The sequence below is a fragment of the Dama dama genome, chromosome 1, assembly GCF_033118175.1.
Source record: "Dama dama isolate Ldn47 chromosome 1, ASM3311817v1, whole genome shotgun sequence".
NCBI lineage: Eukaryota > Metazoa > Chordata > Mammalia > Artiodactyla > Cervidae > Dama > Dama dama.
The window spans coordinates 36,345,762-36,372,446 of NC_083681.1; the positions used below are offsets into that span (position 1 = coordinate 36,345,762).

General features: G+C 35.5%; 1 long non-coding RNA gene across 1 annotated transcript; it reads right to left on the bottom strand.

The window, feature by feature from the left end:
• On the bottom strand, positions 1 to 26,579 carry LOC133059662 (uncharacterized). Its single transcript, XR_009693600.1, has 3 exons — positions 26,191 to 26,579; positions 16,196 to 16,617; positions 1 to 215 (listed from the first exon to the last, which is right to left on the bottom strand). It is a non-coding gene; the product is annotated as an uncharacterized LOC133059662 (long non-coding RNA).
• Between the last annotated feature and the right edge of the window lie 106 nt (positions 26,580 to 26,685).

Here is a 26,685-nt window from a genome sequence, read left to right on the forward strand (position 1 = left end):
TTAAATTATTTGTTTTTTTATTGGTGAGTTTTAAGAGTTCTTTGTATACTTTTGATAAAAATTCTTTACCAGATATCTTTTACAGATATATATATATACACACATATATATGTATATATACATACATACATACGTATATATGTAGTTCCTCTCGGCCGCCGCCCTGACCCCTGGCGTGTGGTAGCTCTTTTCAGCCGCTGCATCTCTTGAGAAACCTGTATGCAGGTCAGGAAGCAACAGTTAGAACTGGACATGGAATAACAGACTGGTTCCAAATAGGAAAAGGAGTACGTCAAGGCTGTATATTGTCACCCTGCTTTTTTAACTTATATGCAGAGTACATCATGAGAAACGCTGGGCTGGAGGAAGCACAAGCTGGAATCAAGATTGACGGGAGAAATATCAATAACCTCAGATATGCAGATGACACCACCCTTATGGCAGAAAGTGAAGAGGAACTAAAAAGCCTCTTGATGAAAGTGAAAGAGGAGAGTGAAAAAGTTGGCTTAAGCTCAACATTCAGAAAACTAAGATCATGGCATCTGGTCCCATCACTTCATGGGAAATAGATGAGGAGACAGTGGAAACAGTGGCTGACTTTATTCTTTTGGGCTCCAAAATCACTGCAGATGGTGATTGCAGCCACGAAATTAAAAGACACTTACACCTTGGAAGGAAAGTTATGACCAACCTAGACAGCATATTAAAAAGCAGAGACATTACTTTGCCAACAAAGGTCCGTCTAGTCAAGGCTATGGTTTTCCCAGTAGTCATGTATGGATGTGAGAGTTGGACTGTGAAGAAAGCTGAGTGCCGAAAAATTGATGCTTTTGAACAGTGGTGTTGGAGGAGACTCTTGAGAGTCCCTTGGACTGCAAGGAGATCCAACCAGTCCATCCTAAAGGAGATCAGTCCTGGGTGTTCATTGGAAGGACTGATGCTGAAGCTGAAATTCCAGTACTTTGGCCACCTGTGTGAAGAGTTGACTCACTGGAAAAGACCCTGATGCTGGGAGGGATTGGGGGCAGGAGGAGAAGGGGCTGACAGAGGATGAGATGGCTGGATGGCATCACTGACTCGACAGACATGAGTTTGAGCAAACTCCAGGAGTTGGTGATGGACAGGGAGGCCTGGCAGGCTGCGATTCATGGGGTCACAGAGAGTTGGACATGACTGAGCGACTGAACTGAACTGATACATATATACATATATATATATGTATATATTTATCATTTTTGATTTGTTGTCTCATTTCAGATGGTGCTAGTGGTAAAGAACTTGTCTGTTAATGTAGGAAACTTAAGAGATGTGGGTTCAATCCCTGGGTTGGGAAGATCCTCTGGAGAAGGGCATGGCAACCCACTCTGGTATTTTTGCTTGGAGAATCCCACGGACAGAAGAGTCTGGCAGGCTACAGTCCATAGGGTCATAAAGAGTTGGACACTACTGAAGTGACCTAGCATGCTCATTTCTTGACATTATCACAGAACAGAAGTTTAAAATTTCTTTTTATTTCATTAAATTTTTTTTAAAATTTCAATTTATTTATTTTAATTGGAGGCTAATTACTTTACAATTTTGCAGTGGTTTTTGCCATACATTGAATGAATCAGCCATGGATTTACATGTGTTCCCCATCCTGAACCCCCCTCCCACCTCCCTCGCCATCCCATCCCTCTGGGTCATCCCAGTGCACCAGCCCTGAGCACCCTGTCTCATGCATCGAACCTGGACTGGAGATCTGTTTTACATATGATAATATACATGTTTCAGTGCTATTTTCTCAGATCATCCCACCCTCGCCTTCTCCCACAGAGTCCAAAAGACTGTTCTATACATCTGTGTCTCTTGCTGTCTTGCATATAGGGTTATTGTTACCATCTTTCTAAATTCCATATATATGCATTAGTACACTGTATTGGTATTTTTCTTTCTGGCTTACTTCACTCTGTATAATAGGCTCCAGTTTCATTCACCTCATTAGAACTGATTCAAATGTATTCTTTTTAATGGCTGAGTAATATTCCATTGTGTATATGTACCACAGCTTTCTTATCAGTTTGTCTACTGATGGACATCTAGGTTGCTTCCATGTCCTGGCTATTGTAAACAGTGCTTTGATGAACATTGGGGTACACGTGTCTCTTTCAGTTCTGGTTTCCTTGATGTGTATGGTCAGCAGTGGGATTGCTGGGTCATATGGCAGTTCTATTTCCAGTTTTTTAAGGAATCTCCACACTATTCTCCATAGTGGCTGTACTAGTTTGCATTCTCACCAACAGTGTAAGAGGGTTCCCTTTCCTTCACACCCTCTCCAGCATTTATTGTTTGTAGACTTTTGAATAGCAGCCATTCTGACCAGTGTGAGATGGTACCTCATTGTGGTTTTAATTTGCATTTCTCTGATAATGAGTGGTGTTGAGCATCTTTTCATGTTTGTTAGCCATCTGTATGTCTTCTTTGGAGAGATGTCTGTTTAGTTCTTTGGCCCATTTTTTGATTGGGTCGTTTATTTTTCTGGAATTGAGCTGCAGGAGTTGCTTGTATATTTTTGAGATTAATTCTTTGTCAGTTGCTTTGTTTACTATTATTTTCTCCCATTCTGAAAGCTGTCTTTTCACTTTGCTTATAGTTTCCCTCGTTGTGCAAAAGCTTTTGAGTTTAATTAGGTCCCATTTGTTTATTTTTGCTTTTATTTCCATTACTCCAGGAGGTGGGTCATAGAGGATCCTTCTGTGATTTATGTCGGAGAGTGTTTTGCCTATGCTTTCCTCTAGGAGTTTTATAGTTTCTGGTCTTATGTTTAGATCTTTAATTCATTTTGAGTTTATTTTTGTGTATGGTGTTAGAAAGTGTTCTAGTTTCATTCTTTTACAAGTGGTTGACCAGTTTTCCTGGCACCACTTGTTAAAGAGATTGTCTTCTCTCCATTGTATATTCTTGCCTCCTTTGTCAAAGATAAGGTGTCCATAGGTGCATGGATTTATCTCTGGACTTTCTATTTTGTTCTATTGATCTATGTTTCTGTCTTTGTACCAGTACCATACTGTCTTAATGACTATAGCTTTGTAGTAGAGCCTGAAGTCAGATAGGTTGATTCCTCCAGTTCCATTCTTCTTTCTCAAGATTGCTTTGGGTGTTTGAGGTTTTTTGTACTTCCATACAAATTGCGAAATTATTTGTCCTAGTTCTGTGAAAAATACCATTGGTAGCTTGATAGGGATTGCATTGAACCTATAGACTGCTTTGGGTAGTATACTCATTTTCACTACACTGATTCTTAAAATTTCAATGAAGTCAGCTTATCAGCTATATCTTTCATGGAAGTTGCTCTTGCTGTTGCATTTAAAATGTCCTCACCATGCCCAAAGTCATCTATGTTTTCTTTTAAATATCTTCTAAAGGATTTATAGTTTTGCATTTTACCTTTAGGTATACAACTCATTTAGAATTAATTGAGAAGGATGAATGGTCTGTGTGTAGATTCATGTTTTGCCTATGGATTACCAGTTCTTCCCAGCACCATTTTTTGAAAAGAGGGTTTTCTTAGTTGTATGTCCTTTTTTCTTTGTCAAAGTCAGTTGACCACATGTATACTGTATATGGGCTTTCTATTGGGTTTCATTGATCTATTTGTCTTTTACCAACACTACACTGTCTTGATTACTGTAGCTTTATAGTAAATCTTGAAGTTGGAGAATGTTAATTCTCCAACTTTGTTCATCCTCTTCAATATTGTGTTGGCTATTCTGGGCTTTTGCTTCTCTATATAAACTTTAGAATCAGTTTGTAGGTACTCACAAAATAACATGCTGGTATTTTGATTGGGATTGCATTGAATACATAGGTCGGCTTGGGAGAACTTACATATTATTAAAAAATATTTATATATTTGGCTGCATCATGTCTTAGTTGCGACATCCAGGATCTTTGATATTCATTGTGGCATGTGGGATCTTTAGTTGCGGCATGTGAACTTTTAGTTTAGCAGCATGAGAACACTTAATTGCAGCATGTGGGATCTAGTTCCCTCATCAGGGATCAAACCCAGGCCTCCTGCACTGGGAGTATGGAGTCTCAGTCACTAGACCACCGGAGAAGTCCTTGAAGACTTACATCTTGATAATATTGTTTCCTTATCCACGAACATGGAATGTCTCTTTGTTTAGTTTTTTTAAATAATGAGTAATAAATGTATGTTACTAGTCATCAGAGTTTTGTAGTTTTTCTAATACAGATCTTATACATATTTTGTTAGATTTATAATAAGTATTTCATTTCTTCAGCGCTAATGTAAGTGGCTTAAAGCTCAACATTCAGAAAACTAAGATCATGGCATCTGGTCCCATCACTTCATGGGAAATAGATGGGGAGACAGTGGAAACAGTGTCAGACTTTATTTTGGGGGGCTCCAAAATCACTGCAGATGGTGATTGCAGCCATTAAATTAATGGATGCTTACTCCTTGCAAGGAAAGTTATGACCAACCTAGATAGCATATTAAAAAGCAGAGACATTACTTTGCCAACAAAGGTCCGTCTAGTCAAGGCTATGGTTTTTCCAGTGGTCATGTATGGATGTGAGAGTTGGACTGTGAAGAAAGCTGAGCACCGAAAAATTGATGTTTTTGAACTATGGTGTTGGAGGAGACTCTTGAGAGTCCCTTGGACTGCAAGGAGAGCCAATCAGTCCATCCTAAAGGAGATCAGTCCTGGGTGTTCATTGGAAGGACTGATGCTGAAGCTGAAACTCCAATACTTTGGCCACCTCATGCGAAGAGTTGACTCACTGGAAAAGACCCTGATGCTGGGAGGGATTGGGGGCAGGAGGAGAAGGGGCCGACAGAGGATGAGATGGCTGGATGGCATCACTGACTCGATGGACATGAGTTTGAGTAAACTCCAGGAGTTGGTGATGGACAGGGAGGCCTGGCGTGCTGCGATTCATAGGGTCTCAAAGAATCGGACACGACTGCGCGACTCAACTGAACTGAATGTAAGTGGTATTATGTTTTTAGTTTCAAATTACACTTGCTCATTGCTAGAAAATAGGGAAGCAGTTGATTTTTTAAAATTAACAATGCATCCTGCAACCTTGTTATAATTATTTCTAGTTCAGTTTTTTTGGTCCTGTCTTTCAGAATATCTGTATAGATGACAGTGTCATCTGCAAACAAAGACAGTTTTATTTCTTCCTTCCAAGTCTGTATATCTTTTATTTCTTCTTCTACTTGTTTTATTGTACTTACTATTCAGGACTTCTGGTATGATGTTGAAAAGGAGTAATTAGAGGGAACACTTTTGCCTTGTTCCTGGTCTTAGCAGGAAAGCTTCTAGTTTCTCAAATAGATTTTCTTTTAGATATTTTAGGTATTCTTTATCAAAGTTAGAAAGCTCCCCTATACTGAGAGATTTGATCATGAATAGGATTTTGTCAAATTCTTTTCTGTATATACTGATATGACAATGTGATATTTCATTATTTATGTTGATGTGATGGAGTATATTAATTGATTTTCAAATGTTAAAACATCCTTAACATACCTTAGGTAATTTCCACTTGGTCATGGTATATAAATTTCTTAATATATTGTTGGATTCAGCATGCTAACATTTTGTTGAAGATGTTTGAATCTGTGTTTATGAGAGATACTGGTCTGCAGTTTTCTTTTTTGTATGCCTTTTTATGTTTTTGATATTTGGGTAATGATATTGGGATGAGTTCAGAATTATTACCTCTGCTCTGTTCTCTGAAAGACATTATAGAGAATTGCTATAATTTCCTCCTTAAACATTTGGTAGAATTCACCATCTGAGCCTGGTCCTTTCTGTTTTGGAAGGCTAGTAATTATTGATTCAATTTCCTTAATAAATATAGGTATATTCAAATGGTGTTTTTCTTTTTGTATGAATTTTGGCAGATTGTATGTTTGAAGGCATTGATCCATTTCATCTAGCTTGTCAAACCTACAGGCATAGAGTTTTCATAGTATTTCTTTAGTATCCTTTAACGTCCATGGAATTTATAGTGATGTTATTAGTAATTTGTGCCCTCTGTCTTTCTTTTTTAGTATGGCTACAACTTATCGATTTTATTGAGTTTTAAAAAAGAAATAGCTTTTTTAAAAAAAATTTAAATTATTTATTTATTTTACTTTACAACATTGTATTGGTTTTGCCATACATTGACTTGAATCCGCCATGGGTGTACAGGTGTTCCCCCTCCTGAACCCCCCTCCCAACTCCCTCCCCATCCCATCCCTCTGGGTCATCCCAGTGCACCAGCCCTGAGCACCCTGTCTCATGCATCGAACCTGGACTGGAGATCTGTTTCACATATGATAATATACACGAAGAAACAGCTTTTTAAAAAAACTATAGAATAGTTGATTTACAATGTTGTGTTAGTTCCAGGTGTATAGAAAAGTGATCCATTCCAGATTCTTTTCTATTATAGGTTATTAGCAAGATATTTAATATAACTCCCTGTGATATACCGTAGGTCCTTGTTGTTTATTTTATATATAGTAGTGTGTTTGTGTTACTCCCAAACTCCTAGTTTATCTTTCCTCCCTCTTTCCCATTTGTTAACCATAAATTTGTTTTCTATGTCCATCAGTCTGTTTGTAAAAACTTAATTGTGTCTTTTTCCAGATTCCTATATAAGTGATATAATGATAAGTATCATATGCAATTTGTCTTTCTGTCTGACGTACTTCACTTAATACAGTAATCTCTAGGTTCATCCATACTGCTACAAATGGCATTATGTCATTCTTTTTTATGGTTGAATAATATTCCATCACACACACACACACACACACACACACATACTACATCTTTATCTATTCATCTTTTGATGAGCATTTCAGTTGCTTCCATGTCTTGGCTATGTGAATAGTGCTGTGATGAACATTGGGGTGCATGTATCTTTTTAAAGTTAGTTTTCTCTGGATATATGACCAGGAGTAAGACTGAAGGATTATATGATAACTCTATTTTTTAGTTTTTTAAGGAACCTCGATACTGTTCTCCATAGTGGAAACAGCTTTTGATTTAATTGATTTTCTCTACTTATTTCCTGTTTTCTATTTCTTTGATTTCAACTCTAATTTTTATTATTACTTCTACTTACTTTGGCTTTGTTTGCTTTTCTTTTTTTCTAGTTTCCTAAGATGGAAAATGATATTATTGATTTTAGATGTTTCTGTTTTTTCAAATATGTGCATTTGATACTATGTTTCCTTCTAAGCACTGCTATAAAGTATCCCACAAATTTTGATAAGTTATGTTGTCTTCTTTTCCAGTTTTATTGAGATACAGTTGACATACAACACTGTATAAGCTTAATATATACAGCATAGTGATTTGACTTACATACGTCATGAAATGATTATCACAATAAGGTTAATGAATATCTACCATCTCATATAGAAAAAGAACAAAAATTCCCGCCAATGACAACTCTTAGGATTTAGTCTTTTAACAACTTTCATATGTATTATTTAGCAGTTTTTATTACATTCCTATTATTTATTTATCTTATATCTGAAACTTTGTATCTTTCGTCTACTTGCCTCCAATTCCCTGTTCTCTCAACTCCCTGCCTCTATTAACCACAAATCTGATCTATTTTTCTATGAATTTGTTTTTGAAGTATAAGTAGATATACAACACTATGATAGTTCTTGGTGCACAACATAGTGATCTGATATTTCTGTATATTACAAAATGATCATCACTATAACTCTTGTTACCATCTGTCACCTTACAAACATATTAGAATATAATTGACTATATTCCCCATATTGTACATTTTACCCCTGTGACTCATTTATTTTGTAACTGAACGTTTGTACCTCTGAATCACTCTCATCTGTTTAATTAATCCTCCCACTCCTTCCTCTCTAGAAACCACCTGTTTGTTCTCTGTATCTATGTCTCTGTTTTGTTATGTTTGCTCATTAATTTTGTTTCTCTAAATTCCACATATAAGTAAAATCATATAGTAGTTGTGTTTCTTTGACTAATTTCACTTAGCATTTTACCCTCTGGGTTCACCTGTGTTGTCACAAATGACAAGATTTTGTTCTTTTTGATGGCTGAATAATATTCCTTGTGTGTGTTTTTGTGTGTGTGTGTGTGTATTTCACATCTTTACCTATTCATCTGTTGATGGGCAGTTAGCTTGTTTCCATATCTTGGCTATTGTAAATAATGCTCCACTGAATATAGGGATGCACTTATCTTTTTTTTTTTTTTTTTTTTTGCACTTATCTTTTTAAGCTACTGTTTTCATCTTCTTCAGAAAAATACTCAGAAATGGAATTGCTAGCTTGTATGGTAGTTCTATTTTTAATTTTTTAGGAAACTCAATTCTGTTTTCCATAGGGTCTGTACCAGTTTAAATTCCCACTAACATTACGTAGGGGTTTCCTTTTCTCCACATCCTTGCCAGTACTTGTTATTTGTTGTCTTTTTGGCAATAGCCATTCTAAACAGATGTGAGGAAATATTTCCTTGTAGTTATAACTTGCATTTTTCTGATGATTAGTGATGTGGAGCATCTTTTCACGGACTTGCTGGCCATCTGTATGTCTTCTTTGGAAAAATGACAATTTTAAAAATTGAGTAGTTTATTTTTTTGATGTTGAGTTGAATTAGTTCTTTGTATATAAGTCCTTATAAGATATATGGTTTACAGATATCTTCCCCAATTCTATATGTGTCCTTTTCATTTTGTTGATCATTTCCTTTGCTGTGCAAAATTTTTTTTCAGTTTGATGTAGTCCCATTTGGTTATGTTTGCTTTTGTTTCTCTTGCTTGAAAGGATATATCTAAAAATATGAAGAAGTGTGCTTTTTTCTTTTCCTAGAAATTTTGCAGTTTCAAGCCTTACATTTAAGTTTTTACCCCATTTTGAGTTTATTTTTATATAGGATATGAGGAAGTAGTTCAGTTTGATTCTTTTGCATGTAGCTGTTCCCCAACACTATTTATTAGGGCAGCTGTCTTTTTCTTATTGTATATTCTTGTTTCTTTTGTCATAGATTAATTGGCTGTATCATTGTGGGAGCATGGCTATATCATTGTTCATTTCTGGGCTCTCTGTTTTCATTGATCTATGATATTTGTCTTTTTTTTGTGGCAGTACTGTATGGTTTTGGTTACTGCAGCTTCACAGTATAGTGGAAAGATCTCCTGGAGAAGGGAATGACTACCCACTCTAGTATTCTTGTATGGACAAGTCTATGGACAGAGAAGCCTGGCAGGCTACAGTCTATGGGGTTGCAAAGAGTCTGACATGACTGAGCAACTAACACACTTTCACTTTTGAAATTAGAGAGCATTATAGCTCCAGCTGTGTTCTTTCTTAAGATTGTTTTAGATATTTGAGGTCTTTTGTCTTTCCATAAATATTTTAGAATTATTTGTTCTAGTTCTGTAAAAATGCTATTAATATGTTGATAAGGATGGCTTTGAATCTGTAGGTTGCTTTGGCTAGTATGATCTTTTTAACAGTATTAATTCATCCAATTCATTAGCACAGTATATCTTTCCATTTGTTGGTGTTGTCTTCAATTTCTTTCATCAGTATCTCATGATTTTCTAAGTATGGTCTTTTACCTTCTTAGTTAGATTTGCTATTATGCATTTTATTCTTTTTGATGTAGCTATAAATGGAAATGTTTTCTTAATTTCTCTTTCTGATTATCATTGGTTTTTGAATGTTAAAGTACTGTTGAATTTCTACTTTGTTGTTACCTATCATCCTCTCTGTGTATTGTTGGGTTTGAGTTGCTAATATTTGTTTAGGATTTTGTATTTATATTCGTGAAGGATATAGCTGCAGAAAAAAGAAACAAACAAAAAACAAAGACAAAAAAGATGTCTTGAAAAAAATTAGTTGGATAAACTACCTTACTTGTGCAGGAATAAGAATAATAGTAATACCGGGCGTTTCTTCACAAACCACACAAAAGAGTAGAGTGAAATGTCTTTGTTGAAAGAAAACCCTTTACCAATCTAGGGTTTTGTATCCAGAAAACTTATCTTTCACAAGTGAAGAAAAATAAAGACTTTCTTAGATAAACAAAAATTGAGGAAATTGGTTGCCAGTAGGTTTGACTTGTAAGATATGTTAAAAGTTCTTCAAAAAAAAAAAGTTCTTCAAAGGGAAGGAAAATAGTCAGAAAATGATCATAAATTCAGACCTACATAAAGAAAGAAAGACTAGGGATTTCCCTGGTGATCCAGCTGCTCAGACTCTGTGCTCTCAATGCAAGGAGCCTGGGTTTAATCCCTCGTCAGGGAACTAGATCCCACATGCTGCATCTAAGAGTTCATATACTGCAACTAAAGATCCTGAATGCCTTAATAAATGTCCTGTGTACTGCAGCTAATGCTGGGTGCAGTCAAATAAATAAATACTTTTTTAAAAAAGAAAGAAAGACTTACAGAAGGAATAAATGAAGGTAAGATAAAACTCTAACTTTCTTATTCTTAATTGGTCTCATAGATAACTTTTCATTTAAAATGATAATAGCAACAATGTATAAACATGCATATAAGTTTAAAAACAAATAGTCCTATAAACTTTATATTCTATCAAGAATGAATAAAGAGATTTAATTACAGTAAAAAACAAAAACCAAAAAATAAACAAATGGGGCCTAATTAAACTTTTTCACAGCAAAGGAAACTATACAAAGACAAAAGACAACCCTCAGAATGGGAGAAAATAATTGCAAATGAAGCAACTGATAAAGGATTAATCTCTAAAATATACAACAGCTCAAGCAACTCAATATCAGAAAAACAAACAATCCAGTCAACAAATGGGCAGAGACCTAAACAGACATTTCTCCAAAAGAAGACATACAGATGGCAAATAGACACATGAAAAAAATGTTCAACATTGCTTATTTTTAGAGAAATGCAAAACAAAACTACAATGAGTTATCACTTCACACCAGTCAGAATCAGTTCAGTTCAGTTCAGTCACTCAGGCATGTCCGACTCTTTGCGACCTCATGAACTGCAGCACACCAGACCTCCCTGTCTATCACCAATTCCCGGAGTCCACCCAAACCCATGTCCATTGAGTTGGTGATGCTATGCAACCATCTCATCCTCTATTGTCCCCTTCTCCTCCTGCCCTCAATCTTTCCCAGCATCAGGATCTTTTCCAATGAGTCACTTCTTCGCATCAGGTGGCCAAAGTATTGGAGTTTCAGCTTCAGCATCAGTCCTACCAGTGAACACCCAGGACTATCTCTCCTTTAGGATGGACTGGTTGGATCTCCTTGCAGTCCAAGGGACTCTCAAGAGTCTCCTCCAACACCATAGTTTAAAAGCATCAATTCTTCTACTCTCAGCTTTCTTTATAATCCAACTCTCACATCCACACATGACCACTGGAAAAACCATAGCCTTGACTAGATGGACCTTTGTTGACAAAGTAATGTCTCTGCTTTTTAATATGCTGTCTAGTTTGGTCATAACTTTCTTTCCAAGGAGTAAACGTCTTTTAATTTCATGGCTGCAATCAACATCTGCAGTCATTTTGGAGCCCCCCAAAGTAAAGTCTGACACTGCTTCCACTGTTTCCCCATCTATTTCCCATGAAGTGATGGGACCAGATGCCATGATCTTAGTTTTCTGAATGTTGAGCTTTAAGCCAACTTTTTCACTCTCCTCTTTCACTTTCATCAAGAGGCTTTTTAGTTCCTCTTCACTTTCTGCCATAAGGGTGGTGTCATCTGCATATCTGAGGTTATTGATATTTCTCCCAGCAGTCTTAATTCCAGCTTGTGATTCTTCCATCCCAGTGTTTCTCATGATGTACTCTGCATATAAGTTAAAAAAGCAGGGTGACAATATACAGCCTTGACGTACTCCTTTTCCTGTTTGGAACCAACCTGTTGTTCCATGTCCAGTTCTAACTGTTGCTTCCTGACCTGCATATAGGTTTCTCAAGAGGTGGGTCAGGTGGTCTGGTATTCCCATCTCTTTTAGAATTTTCCACAGTTTATTGGGATCCACACAGTCAAAGGTTTTGGCATAGTCAATAAAGCAGAAATAGATGTTTTTCTGGAACTCTCTTGCTTTTTCAATGATCCAGTGGATGTTGGCAATTTGATCTCTGGTTCCTCTGCCTTTTCTAAAACCAGCTTGAATATCTGGAAGTTCACGGTTCATGTATTGCTGAAGCCTGACTTGGAGAATTTTGAGCATTACTTTACTAGCGTGTGAGATGAGTGCAATTGTGCGGTAGTTTGAGCATTCTTTCAAAAGCTACCATATGACCCAGCAATTCCTCTATTAGGCATATACTCTTAGGAAACCACAATTCTAAAAGATGCATGTATCCCAATGTTCATTGCAGCACTATTTATAATAGCCAGGACACGGAAGCAACATAGATATACATCAATAGATGAATGAATAAAAAGTTCTGGTCCATATATACAATGGAATATTACTCAGTCATGAAAAGGAATGAATTTGAGTCAGTTCTAGTGAGTGGATGCCTGGAGTCTATTATTCATAGTGAAGTAAGTCAGAAAAAGAAAAGCAAATACTATATATTAATGCATATATATGGAATCTAGAAAAATGGTACTGATAAACTTATTTGTAGGGCAGCAATGGAGACTTAGACACAGAGAACAGACATTGTCACAGTAGTGTAAGTAGAGGGTGGGACTAATTGAGAGAGTAGCATTGAAACATACAGTATCATATGTAAAGTAGACAGCCACTGGGAATTTGCTGTACAATGCAGGGAGCTTAACCTGGTGTTCTGTGACAACTTTGAGGAGTGGGATGGGATGAGAGGTGGGAGGGAGATTCAAGAGGGAGGGGATAAATGTATGTCTATGGCTGATTCATGTCAATGTATGGCAGAAACCAACAGAACATTGTAAAGCAATTATCCTCTGATTAAACATAAATTTAAAAATGTGGAAGAAAAAAAAATGAATGCTTTCTTGACTAGTCTGTATAAAATGTTAGCCACCCTTATACTTATCCCTGGCAAGTAGCCTTACCCTACTTTTTAAAAATATACCTCTTGCTATCTCCTGACATGTAATATATTTATTTATTGGCTTGCATACCTTTTCACCCTAGAATATAATTTCTATGAGGGCAAGGAAGGACTCTGTTCATTGTGGCATGCAGTGCGGGCTCAATAAATATATATGTGTGAGTGTGTGCTCAGTCATTTCAGTCCTGTCCTATTCTTTGTGACCCTGTGGACTGTAGCCCACCAGGCTCCTCTGTCCATGGGATTATCCAGGCAAGAATAATGCAGTGGGTTGGCATACTCTCCTCCAGGGAATCTTACTGACCCAGGGATGGAACCTGTGTCTCCTGCATCTCCTGCATTGGCAGATGGATTCTTTACTGCTGAGCCACCAGGGAAGCCCAGTAAATATATATAGAATGAATAAATGAATGAAGAATGAATGAATTATCTTAGACCAATCAATATTCATCAGTTAGTACTAAAGATATGCATATGAATCACACAGGTTCAAGTATTGAAAAATAGTTTTCTTTTTGCAAGGTGAGGATGACTTATAATGAGTAGACAGTTGGCATTATGTGTCATAGGATACAAAGAGTCAGTTTACAGAAGAGAAAATATGGGCTTCAGATGGTAAAGAATCTGTCTGCAATGATTCTTCAAACAGGGTTCAGTTCCTGGATCAGGAAGATCCCCTGAAGAAGGGAATGGCTACCCACTCAAGTATTCTTGCCTGGACAATTCCATACATAGTCAATAAATACATAAAAAGTTAATCAGAGAAATGAAATTAAATACCAGTGATATACTATTTGTCATCAGATTGACAGAAATAGAAAAAAGAGACTATCTAATGCTGAAGAAGATGAGGGGAAATGAGCATTCTTATATGCTGCTAATGGGAGACTGAATTCCTACAACTTTTTTGAAAGTTATCAGATAGTATCTATTGAAATAAAATATACAATTTTTTAAAAACTGACAGTTCACTTTTGGAAATCTAACAGCAACAAAAGCAACAATATAAAGGATATTTATTGCAAAACTTTTTGGTATTAAAAATTGCAAATAATTTGCATGCTCATTAATAGGGATATGGTTATAAATAATTATAGTATATCTAGGTATACTCTATGCAGCTATTAACAGAAGTCTGAAGGACTGTCTGTGCACTGTTGTGAAAGCAAATTGGAAAGTAATGTATATAGCATTCTCCAATTTTTCTAATAACTATAGAAAATATATTCAGTATACATATATGTGTATATGTTTGAATAAACATGAAGAAATATAAAAAAATATATAGAAGTTATTAATCTTAGGGAGGTGAAAATGATAAGTTTTGCTTTATTAACTTTCCCCCAACAATCTCAGTATTATCCAATTAGTTTTAATGAATATTATCATGCTTATTATTTAAAAAAATTAATAAAATAAATTTGAAAAGAAAGTTATCCAGATATCAGAATATAGTAAGCTAAACACGACAATCAAAGTAACTTAGTTGCTAAACAAAACAGGTAGGTATGAGTCAGGGTAAATCAGAATATTGTATAAGAAAGAATGAATGACAGGGACTTCCCTGTGGTCCAGTGGCTAAGACTCTGTGCTTCCAATACAGGGGCCCAGGTTCAATCCCTGGTGGGGGAACTAGATCCCACATGCCACAGTTGAAAAGGAAAGAAAGAACCAGCATGCTACAGAGAAGATCCTGGGTCCCACATGTGGTGACTAAGACCCATCATAGCCAAATAAATAAATAAATATTTTTTAAAATGACTAAAATCTTAAAAAAAAAAAAGAATTAGATCTTTCTATTGTGACATTTTGTGAAACCACAAATCAATCTTTTTCTAGAAATAGTGTCCAGTTCCAGGCTTTACAATTTTAAGAGATATGTGAAGAACTCAGAGAAGACAGCTGTATTATGAAATTTTGATTATTGGACATATAAAATTAGACTAATAGTAGACCTGAAGTATATGACATCTAGAATAAGACTAATACTATTCACACCCAATTGAATACTTATTGTAGGTTTGTAATAGTAAGGGATGTTTTTGGTTATAGTATCTTAAGCAATGAAAAAAATTACTTATTTCATATAATAATGTCTGGAGCTTGAAGTTTAGGGCTTTCATAGAAGTACAGTGATGTTGCTAAAGTCTTAAACTCTTTCTAATCTTTTGTCCTACCTTTCTCATTATTCAATGAGCATTTATTCATTTTACAAATATTTATGGAGTACTATGAATTTTTAAATTATCTTTTCATCTTTGTATGTATTGTCTCATTTTTGTTAGATGATTTTTGCTGCTCTAGGCATCACAGCCACATTTAAAAATAGAAAGCTAGGAGGTGGAGTGACAAAAGATCTGTTTGTCAGGAAGCTCTATCCTTTCTTTAGGGGAAGAAAGCTTTCTCAGAAGCACCAGAAAGTAGAATGACAAGTAAAGAAAAGTGAGCATTTTAGACAATCATTTTAGAAGTTCCAACATCTGACTGATAGCCATTCCAGAAAGAGACGATGCAAAGTGGAGTAGAGTAGAAAAAGTAATAATGCAAGAAAAATGTCCAGAATTCAAGGTCATGAGTTTTTCAGACTGAAAGAACATCTGAGTGCCCAGAACAATTATCTACACCAAGGTATATTGTTGTAAAATTTTAAATCAATAAGGATATAGATATGATTACAAAAGACTTCAGAGAGGAAAAAAAATAGGTCGTGTAGAATAATGAAACAGACATTTCAATATTAAGACTGATGTCTAGGGTACATTGGAGCAATGCTTACAAAATTCCTGAGCAAAAATGATTTCGACTTCGAATTATGTAGATAATCAAACTATTAACTGAATGAGATAGATTTTCAGATATGCAACAACTTAAATTTACTTTTCATGTATGCTTTTTGTTAAAGAAGTTACTGGAGAATGTGCTTTAATAAAATAAGTAAACCAAGAAAAAGGAAGATTAGGAGTCCAACACAAGAAAGCAGAAAGGCAAATACAAGGATGACTTATGTAAAGGCATAGAGAGCCTATCAGTCTGAATTTGAGCTGAAAGACAGAATTTCTGTATTATTCAGGGTTCTCCAGAGAAATAGAACCAATGGGTAGTGTATAAATACAGAAAGAGATTTATTATAAGGAATTAACTTACATGATTACAGAGGCTGAAAATGTGCAGGATGGGCTGGCAGGCTGGAGACCCATGAGGGCTGATGCCACGATTCTAGTCCAAAGGCCATTAAGTTGGAGACCCAGAAAGGCTGACGTTCTAGTTCAAGTCCGAAGACTGTCTGCAGGAGACTCCTCTGTTACTTAGAGGAGGGTCAGTCTTTTTGTTCTTTTCAGGTCTTCAGCATATTGGATGAGGCTTACCCACATAATGGAGGGCCATTTGCTTCACTCAAAGTTTGTTGTTCAGTTTCTGAGTTGTGTCCAACTCATTTCAACCCCATGGACTGCAGCAAGCCAAGCTTCTGCAAGCTTCTGTCCTTCACTTTCTCAAACTCATGTCAACTGAGTCAATGATGCCATCCAACCATCTCATCTTATCCCAAAACACCTTTGTAGAAGCACCTAGAAAAATGTTCAAGCAATTATCTGGACACTGTGGCCCAGGAAAGTCAATACATAAAATTAACCATTAGTTTCCAAGAAAAATGTTAACTTGATACATTTGACGATTTGGAAAAATAATACTTTTGGGTGAAAACATGGAAAAAGTAATAATAGTTCCATAAAACTTAGTGAATTATTGTAAATAGGTTTTTAATAAGGAAGAACAAAGATATATAAAAGAAACGACATTTATTTATAGTATACTACTTGGCTCAGTCATAAACAAGATTTACTTTGTGTGATAATATAAGCCTTGGCTTGATTTAAAGTCAGTGAGCTGTTACATAATTATTTATATTGGGAGGATGGGAGAAATGATACCTAAGAATTAAATATTCACCCGCCAAAATAAGATGATAAAGAATGATTAAATTTTAAATTAAAAAGTAGTTTATGTACAAGGCTTAAATATCATTATAAGCACATTAGTTAGAAATGTGCAATTAAATACTAAAAGATTTGAATACAAGAAGACTCGAAAGTGATTGTCTTTGGGTCTTGTGAATGGGATGAGGAAGGTTGTGACAGAGATCCATTGTTTTATAATAAAAGCTTTTTAGTAAAATTCTATTTTTTTACCTTTTTAAAGCACTACTTTAACAAAAAATTAATTAAAAATAAAAATCAAAGTATGTATAAGATGCTCTAGCAATGCTCCTTTCAGTGATTGTCATAAATAAATGAAAACATGTATATTTCTAGGTCCTGAAAGAAATCAGGTTCTGGACAAAAAAGGAGTCATATCATATGATTTCACACAGGTTTAAAAGAAGTGTGAGGATTTCTGTCTTTCTTGTATTTCATTGTATTTCATTGGAATCTCTGTTTATAGGTATTCTTAGGATGTCTGCTATGGAAAGATACTTTTATTTTCTGTATATGTAGAAGTAATAATTAGGTTGTTGAAATGACTTAGAATGAAGGATTATTAATAGATGTGTTAAAGGGCACTAGAAACTTGGTAATCTGAAAAAATTCTGCAGTTGAATGATTTGTATAAATTATTTTAGAATGATTTATTAAATTACATGCAGGTATCTTGTTGGGTCGTTTTTGCATATAGCTCTATACTGTCTGGAAAATTGAGATATTATTCCCACTAATTCTAGGTTGTATTTACCTTTTGTGACATATGAACGACTGTGCATTTCAATGTATCTGATGTATCTTTCAATACATCTGTTGAATGACTTGTCATGATTGTGAACTGTGAGCTAATGGAATCCAGAGGCTATGATTCTTTTTTCTTACTCTTCTTTGATCTTAGCACCCAGGAATTGCACACTGGATGTAGCTCAGATAAATTGTTCTTAGTTCTTTCATTTTAGGATTTTTGGTTTACTTAAGGGCACTCCAAAATAACTGTAAGCAGTACTTGAGTACTCCATATGTAACTGTAGAGCTGTAGAATATTGGCTGTTGTATTATTCTGTGTGTGAATTGCAAACAGACCAAAAACAAGTTTGCTAACTATGGGACATACCTTATTAGAGTTTCCAAGGTGAAATTGTACATGTTGGTAGAAAAAAAATTTAGTTGTATGCTCTTCCAAATACAGTTACACAGATGAAAGCAAAATGAAAAAGTTCACATTTCAGGTGCTCTGATTTCTCAAATGATAAAAGGGAACTAGTATATTAAATAACTATGCAGAAAGTGGTGACTGAGGTGGCTCAAATAAAATTAAGGCCAGAAAAGGTTAATGGAATTTATAAGAAATGAGCAAGCTCTGTAACATATTCTCTGGATCAGACCAATATGTCCCTATTCCAGGAAAGGTGGGTTGGTACTTGATTTTCCTATTCTTGTATTTGGAAAAAATCACAAAATTGTTGACATTCTGAGTCAAAAGATTAAAAACTAAAACAATTATATTTATCACCTATCCCACATACTTATGTATACAGTTTTACTGATATTAAATGTAATTACTTGATCTTGGTGAAAATTTTGAGCATATCTTGCAGTAGTTTTTCACTGCTGATGATTACAGTGTATTCCATTTTTTGCCACCCAGGAAGTCACTGCAATTTTCTCTATTATGCCCAGACAGATAATATACGCTCATAAGGAAATATCAGTGACAAAATGGTCTCTTAATGATTTTACAAAATTGTTTCTTAAACATTAATGGATAAAATGTTATTCTAAAAATACTTTGAAAACAGAATGTAAGTAAAAACAATGGAATCTCACATATTTAAAACAGATAAGAGATTTTGCACTAGTATTGATTTTGAACACTGAAGTAATTTAATAGTTTTCTCACTATTGTATAGTATATTAAACCTGAGTGTTAAGGGTAGGTTAGGTAAGTCTGTTGATGATTTTAACAATCTTTAAATTAACCATAATAATTTCAAGGACCAAAATGTTGCTAGTTCAAGGTAGTTTCTTTATTCCTTGTGTTTAAGTATCATAGACCTAATTCAAGTTGTAGTGTTCACGTAAATAATCAACTTACATTAAAAAATTTTTAATTGAATAAAGTCAAATACACAAACATATTTCATACTTTATTGTATCTGGAAGATAATTCAAGCTTCACAGTAAAATATATTCAATTTTAACAATATTCACATAAATAAGTGGCTATGGGCTACCAAATATTTAATAAAATTTTAAGGATAAGTAATTATCTTCTGTTGTATTTTTAATATTAAACACAATTTTAATTATAAATGTAAATATTTTAATATATTCAGGATTTTTTCTCATAGGATATTTTTGCTCAGTTTTTGTCATTCAAGTAGTCTTACATATTGTAACTGCTGTAATATTATGCCTGCCTTCTTTCTTTGTTCCAAAAATATATTTTCCATTTTGACTGATTAGAAAATGTCAGTAGTAAATTTATAAAATAACACACATGAGCAATAGAAACAATATATTTCTATTATTTGTTAAGTTATATTTATTCTCTGTTGAATATGAACGAGAAACAACATGGACAATAACCACAATTTGAATTTATCTAAAGTATCGGTGCATTGCATGCTCATGCATGCTCGATTGCTCAGTTGTGTCTGACTCTTTGTGACCCCATAGACTGTAGTCTGCCAAGCTCCTATGTCCATGGAATTTTCCAGGCAGGAATACTGGAGTAGATTGCCATTTCCTTTTCCAGGGGATCTTCCCGACCCAGGGATCAAACCCACATCTCCTGCATTAACAGGTGGATTCTTTACCACTGAGCAACCTGGAAAGTCCAAAGTATCTGTAGTGCATACCAAATATACAGTTACTATGCTGAAGGCAGGAGACAAATGCTTCATGAAGAAGACTTATTATTAAGGTTGTTTTCACTAAATAGTAATACCCAAACTAATATTTAAAAAATTAAACATTTTAAAAAGTACCTAGCATGGTGCTTGTTTCTAGAAATAATAGTATATTAAAATCAATTAAACATTAAACAGTAGTTATATTTTGTGGGTTTTTTTTTTTTTTTTTTTTTTGCAGTATAGGCCCATGATTTTGACATATAACTTAAAATATTCATTTGACATTTTTCAATATATTGCTGGATAATGCTGTTATTGCCTTGCAGGGTCACATGTTTTTCAGTTTTATCACTGGATTTTCTCACAATGGTGATGTAGTGGTTAATAGAGTGGTCTTCCCTTGTGTAGACAGCTAACACCTGGCTTACTTAGACTAACACTTTCATACCAATAAGTAAAACTTGGTAGGATAGACTGGCTATTGCACAGATCTTATGCTGTAGTTACAGTGTTAAGAAGTCCTTGTTATTATGAATGTGCATTATGAGTATATTGTACACAGTCCTGGTATGCAAATGTGTAGCATTCAGAGAAGTGAAATAATTCTGTGTTATTATTATCTTTGTAAATTACATCTTAAGAGTTTTTGAGGACTTTATGAAGGCAGTTTTCTATAGTCACAGTCATACAGTATGTGCAGCACAAAGTGTTTTCTTTCACTATTAACAATAACTGAGCCAATGAAAATGCTTTTTAAATATACACCCGGCAAGCAGTTATCTGGCTCTTCGTTCTTACTATCCACAAACCATCTTTTATTGCCTTTAAAGACAGCATATGAAACAGCTTTGTAAACATCTGTTTTTCATTGTTAATTGTCAGGAAAACTGGGGATTTAAAAGCTTCTTTGCAATCCTCTTAATCCTATCAAGAAGAATAAGTTGTATATGTTTATCATTTCCTCCTTGGATTGTTTCTTTATCATTTGGAAAAAAATACACGCATACTGCCTTCATTTATTTTCTAAAAAATCACTTTTAAGAATATAATATTTTTTAGCTAGTTTGAGGACATTGCCCTGTAGAAATTCATTGAAATTATTAGCAACACAGTCTATATTATACCTAGAAAAGATGCATAGTAAGTATAGATTTAAATATAGTGTGCCTTTTCAAATTATTTTCAGAGTTCTCTTGGGCATATTTCATTTCAAAATATGCAATGATAGAAAATACAAGGAAAAGATATTTGTTAGCCAATGAGCATATAACTTAGAGCTCCAAATCTCTTGCCATATTTATTCTTTATAAAATGTATTCTTTATTTATAGTTCTTTTTTCTGTTCCAATAATCAAGCCATTAATGTCAATGGAATATTTCTGGCAGTGATATAATAAGACTTTTGTAATAATACATTGTGTCTTACTTCTAAATGAAAGGGATCTGTTATAATAATTACTTTAAAAATATTAAAATTCTGCTCTAGTCGTTTTGAACTTATAATGTAAAACCAAATGCACCTATCTCTTGAGAACAGAAAGAACATTCATAACTTAATAATTAAGTAATATGTAGTAACCAATAATTTTGGTATCCATAAATAAACCTAAGTAGCAAGAGTATGGAATACTAAGAGAAGTAGCTGATTGTTACTGAAACTTTTTCTTTCAGAATGTATCCATTTAAAAATTACTTATAACCTTATCTAAACTGCTGTCCTTTCAGGCTATTAGAATGCATTGTGGATTTTTCTTTTTTAAAAGGTTTGTACTTTATTAGTTTCTAAACTAGTATAAATTGGAAACTCACTACTCACTATTTATATTGCTTTTCAAACTTATATTGAAGTAATGTAGAACTAGGCCTTATCACTGCATATAAAATTAATCAAAATGACATATTGTTGCAGTTTCTATGGTAACCATATCATGATGCTGATGCTCTTAAAAATTTATAAACTATAATCTGAAATATGCTAATTCTAGTGAACATAGTTAACACTTATTTGCTTAATATTCAGTTTAGTACTAAACTTCATCAACTTTGAAAGTAGGTTGATAACATATTGAATATAATTAAAAGAGGTTTTGTGTTGAGCTCTTGAGTTAAAATGTTTTCTCCAGAAGCTTGCTATTCTAGAACTTTAAGTATGAATAAGTGAAGTTTTTCTCTCATTATTGTCTTAAATAGACATGAATTAACATGAGGATGATCATTGTTGCATATTCTCAATATTGTTGTCTGTCCCCGTCCCCTCACTTTAAAAATAAAACATTCAAACCTCATGCAAAACATCTTGATGAAAACTTAAAAATTCAATAAAATTCAATGAGCTATTTCAGTAATAGTAAACATCCAGATACTTGGAACACCGAATTATATTTTAACTTTCATTTGCTTCCCTTTTGATAGATAATATCTTTATCTTATATGTACAATTATGCTACATGTTAGAGACATAAAACATAAAAAGTTATAGAATAATTTTGAATAGCAATTACAGATCAATTTGAAGTTATGAAGTTTCTTTTAGTACTCATTTAAAATTAAAATATATAAAATATGTTATTTGGAATTGGTTTATAACTGTAGATTCTGTTTCTAAATAAAGCTTTTAAAAGATATATCTTTTGATAAGTTAGAAAAGCTTTTAGAAATGTGATAGCTTGTTGGTTTATAAAAATATCTGAGGTAGCTTAAATAGTATATGCCAAATAAAATGAACTAACATCATATGTAACTATCAAATGTACTTATATTGAACAGAATATTTCTGCTGATATTTGGTAAAAAAATTTTTTCAATATATGTACAAAAGGCTTTTAACTAACATTTATTAAATTAGAAAAGTGCAAAAGATAGATCCTCAGTTAATGCACTTTTTAATTATTTGCTTTGCACATATTAGACACTCAATAAATATTTAATTTGTGAATTAAAAATGTATAAAACAGCAAAAGTCTTCAATGTAACTGTGATATTTAAAAATGCACACACACACAGAAATCCTCTATTTAGAAATATTAAAATCAACAATCTGGGATTTGAAAGAAAGATTTCTAAATAACAAATTTTAGAAAATTATATAATTTAGGCAAATTCAGGTTTTTAAAACAATGCTAATACATACAGAAAGCATAAAATTTCTAAGGTAAATGATCAAACTTTTAAAGACTAGTAATATTAGCAAATTGTTGTTTTATTATTTGATATTTATCAGTGAACAATTTTACAGCATTATTTTTGTGTCCTTTGCTTGTCTTTTATTAGGCATTGGAATGGGTCTGTATGATTTATCAGATGTATCTAGTGTGGCTAAATGTGTAATGAATGGAGTGGTAGTCATCTTAGTGAATTGTAAACCTCAGATTTGGGCAGAGGTAAATGTTTCTTTAAGTAGAGAGTGGCACATGTGAAGGAATGTAAATGCTTTAATAATATTACCTGATGCTGAAAAGGTGACATGTTACCTTAGAAGGATGCTATCATGTGGGATATGTTGAATTTTAGTGAATAAATTTATTTCTGTGTTTGATTTAATCTATTATTACTCTTTATCATATGATTACTCTTTATCATATTTTTGCCTCTCTGTGATTTTTATAATTTTCATGCCTACCTATAGTATTTTCTAGATCACTTTTAGTTAGAAGAACAATTGTATGTATCTTTATAAGACAAACATTTGGATAACTGATAAATATTTCACTTTTCATATGGATGTTTTAGTGATATTAGTTTTGGCAGCCTTAAGCTATAAGTTATTACTTTAATAAATAATTTTTTTCATATAGCATTTCAAAAATATTAGGTTTGGCATTTTAAAATATTAGGTCTGATGTGTATTTTGGGGGCAATTGATAGAGGTTTATAATTTTTTGGTTTTTACCACATTCCTTTTTATGGTGGTTTTATTTCACTATATTTTGCCATTGATACTCTGTACTAAAATGAAATGTATATACAGAACACTGACAACTTCTCCTATGTTATTAGGATTTGATTTAAAGATCACGGAGTTGGTGTCTGACTGCACATGTGCCATGTGTTCCAGTTTTGTAGTCATTGGCCTTTGATTTTATTTTTCTTTGTGAGGCTTCTATCCAGGCTTAGTTTCTGCCAGTTACAGTAGACTTCATGTATATATCCCTTCCATTTAAGAGGTGAACTGTCAGGATTATGTATGGTAAAACCAAGGGAAAACCCCCTGAGATAAAGCTCTGGGGCATTTCTTCCATGAGGTTGGCCCACCCCATGTGACTAAGAAATGAGATGATTTGAGGGCTATTACTTACTTAAGGTTTTCATAGTGGATTAAAATAGCATTACTTAGCACAGGTGTTTCTATAATTGGGATTCCCTGGGAAAATTCCATACTGTATTCCATAACACTCAGCTTTCCACACAAGTGAAGGAGCAATCCAATGTTAATTTGCTAGGTTGTAGTACGAAACAGCAGAATTGGGTCTGGCTTGGGGGCCTGTTGCGTCTCTTCTTTGAAAAGACATTTCCTGTTGTCCATCATCAGCATTAGGTCGCTGTGGTTCTTTTTATAAAATGTATTTCTTCTACTACTACTGTTCTTGTTATTCTGACCAAACTACTGAAAGGCCCCAGTCGGTATTAGCAAGGAGTGAATTATAGCCTCATATAGCACAAGATAGTTCCTGAGTGTCCTCTTTTTGGAGATAAATCAAATTATTCTTCTCCTTTTGTAAAGCATTACTATTAAACAATGTCTGTGTACCCAAGTAACAGGGAAATTCCCAGGACAGTTCTAAGGCACATTTCACAGAAGAGATGGGACTTGCAGTGGCCTTGCAGACGTCCCCATGCCTTGGAGGCAGTGTCCAGGCACAACAAAGAACAACCACAAGTTATTTCAGAATTTGGCTAGGGTGTTCTTAAGCCTGGTATCTTTATAATGCAAGACGTGAATACAGGAAGAACGGTGTGCGGGAAAAGGGTTTCAATAGAAGTATGGGTGGGAAAGTTGGAAATTGCTGATATAATTAACAATCACTATTATTTTACCGAATCCATTGTTAGACAATCAGAAGGACTGTTTTCCTGAGAAATGGGCGACTATAGCACTAAGTATCCAGTCGTCGCTGCAGACGGCCAGGTTGCCTGAGTACATCCCTCTTCTTCACGTAGTTCTATCCTGGAATCCCCCTGCTAAGTGACCTCGGGTCTAGCTACGTGGTTGAATCCCTTTGTTTCCGGCCCCGAGGGTAGAGAGCAAGCGGGAGAGGAGCCCGTGGGAGTACGAAGTCCGAGCTGAGCCGAGGTCGCCGCAAAAGGGAACCTGGTGCTCAAACAGGACCCGAGCTACCGCTACGCCTCTCCGAAGCTGCTTCCAACCCTCTGCTACTGCCCTGGGAGTGCTTGAAGTTTCAGGTCAGCAGCGCCTGCCTTGCATCTGCAGACTGGTCCCGGGTTTTGCACTTTGCTGGGAGAGTGCTCCTTCGCTCGGTTCCCTGCTATTGGTTTCAGCTAACCTGCAGTGTTAGCCCTTACTCCTCTCAACCCGGGTGTCAGAGGGCAGGCCTTGCTTTGCTCAGACAGTCCGCTTGAGAGGTGCCCTCCCTTTGCTTCTCTTTAGAGCGGTCCAAGGCATTCGCCGAGACTGAGGGGCCGGTGTCCGCCGGGTTGGTCTCAATAGCCGGGAGCCGGGCGCAGTCTTCCGCTCGACCTCAAGGTGGCGACTTAGGCACATAAACAAAGCTCGGCCAAGCCGGACGGTTGGCACCCTCGCGGTTCATCCACGTATCATCCTAGTTTTCCCGCTGCTCTCAAGCGGACTGAATTGACTGTTAAAGAGACTTGAGTTTAGATGAAGAGTTCGGCCAGAATGGCAAAACGTGTATGTGTCTATGTGTGTGTCTGTGGGTGCGTGCTACCGTACGCACAGAGGCGGCGGGAGGTGGTATTGAGTGGAAACTCTCGGCGGAACCCGTTTGGGACGCCGAGATTCTCCTCTGCATCACCTGAGCTCTCAGGATAGGCGACCCGGCAGGCTAGGTCTTCCGGACCATTGTGCAACCCGAGATGCCGCGACCAGGGTGCAACAGCAGAGGGACAGAGGGTCTGGTGGCTGCCGCCAGCGGGAAAAGATTTGCTAATCTCGTTTCAATGACGCCCACAATTTATGAGTGGAGAGACCTGGAAAAGAAAGCCTTATGTCGTGCTGTGTCCTTCTCTAGGGTGCATGCTGGATGACCCGATGGGGAGAGGTCCCTGCCGGTGGGTAAGAGAGACACACAGACAGCAAAACGATAAACGTGCGAGAATCACACAGTCTTACCTCCGGGATGAAAAGACACGGTTCCTAGAACTGAGATTTCCAAGTCAGTGTGCATCCCAGCTGTTTCTCCCGTAGGCTCTTTTCCTGTCTAATACAGCCTTAAGAGTAACTTGGATAAGGCTTGAGCTGCACCCCTCCTTTTTCCTCCTTTTTTTTTTTTTCTTTCCAGACATTCCCTAAACTCAACCCAGGGCAAATCCAGAAGTCGGTACAGTACAGAGCTTCCATTCAATCATGGGGGGAAAAATCCCTTTTACAGTTTCTCTTAGGCAGATGGAAGAAGTAGATGATTACGGGACTTGGAGGGGTGCATGGGGATGGCATGGGATGTTGGTGGCAGGGAATCGCGATTTCTCTTAGGTTCTGGTGCTGCAGGTAACGTTCCCAGATTCCAGCTGCTCTCAAGTCGAGCTTCGGTGGTGGCCGGTGGGAGTGGAGAGCGATCCTCGATCCTCATCTAATGAGAGAGAGGAGGAGGGTGGAGTGGAGGAGAAA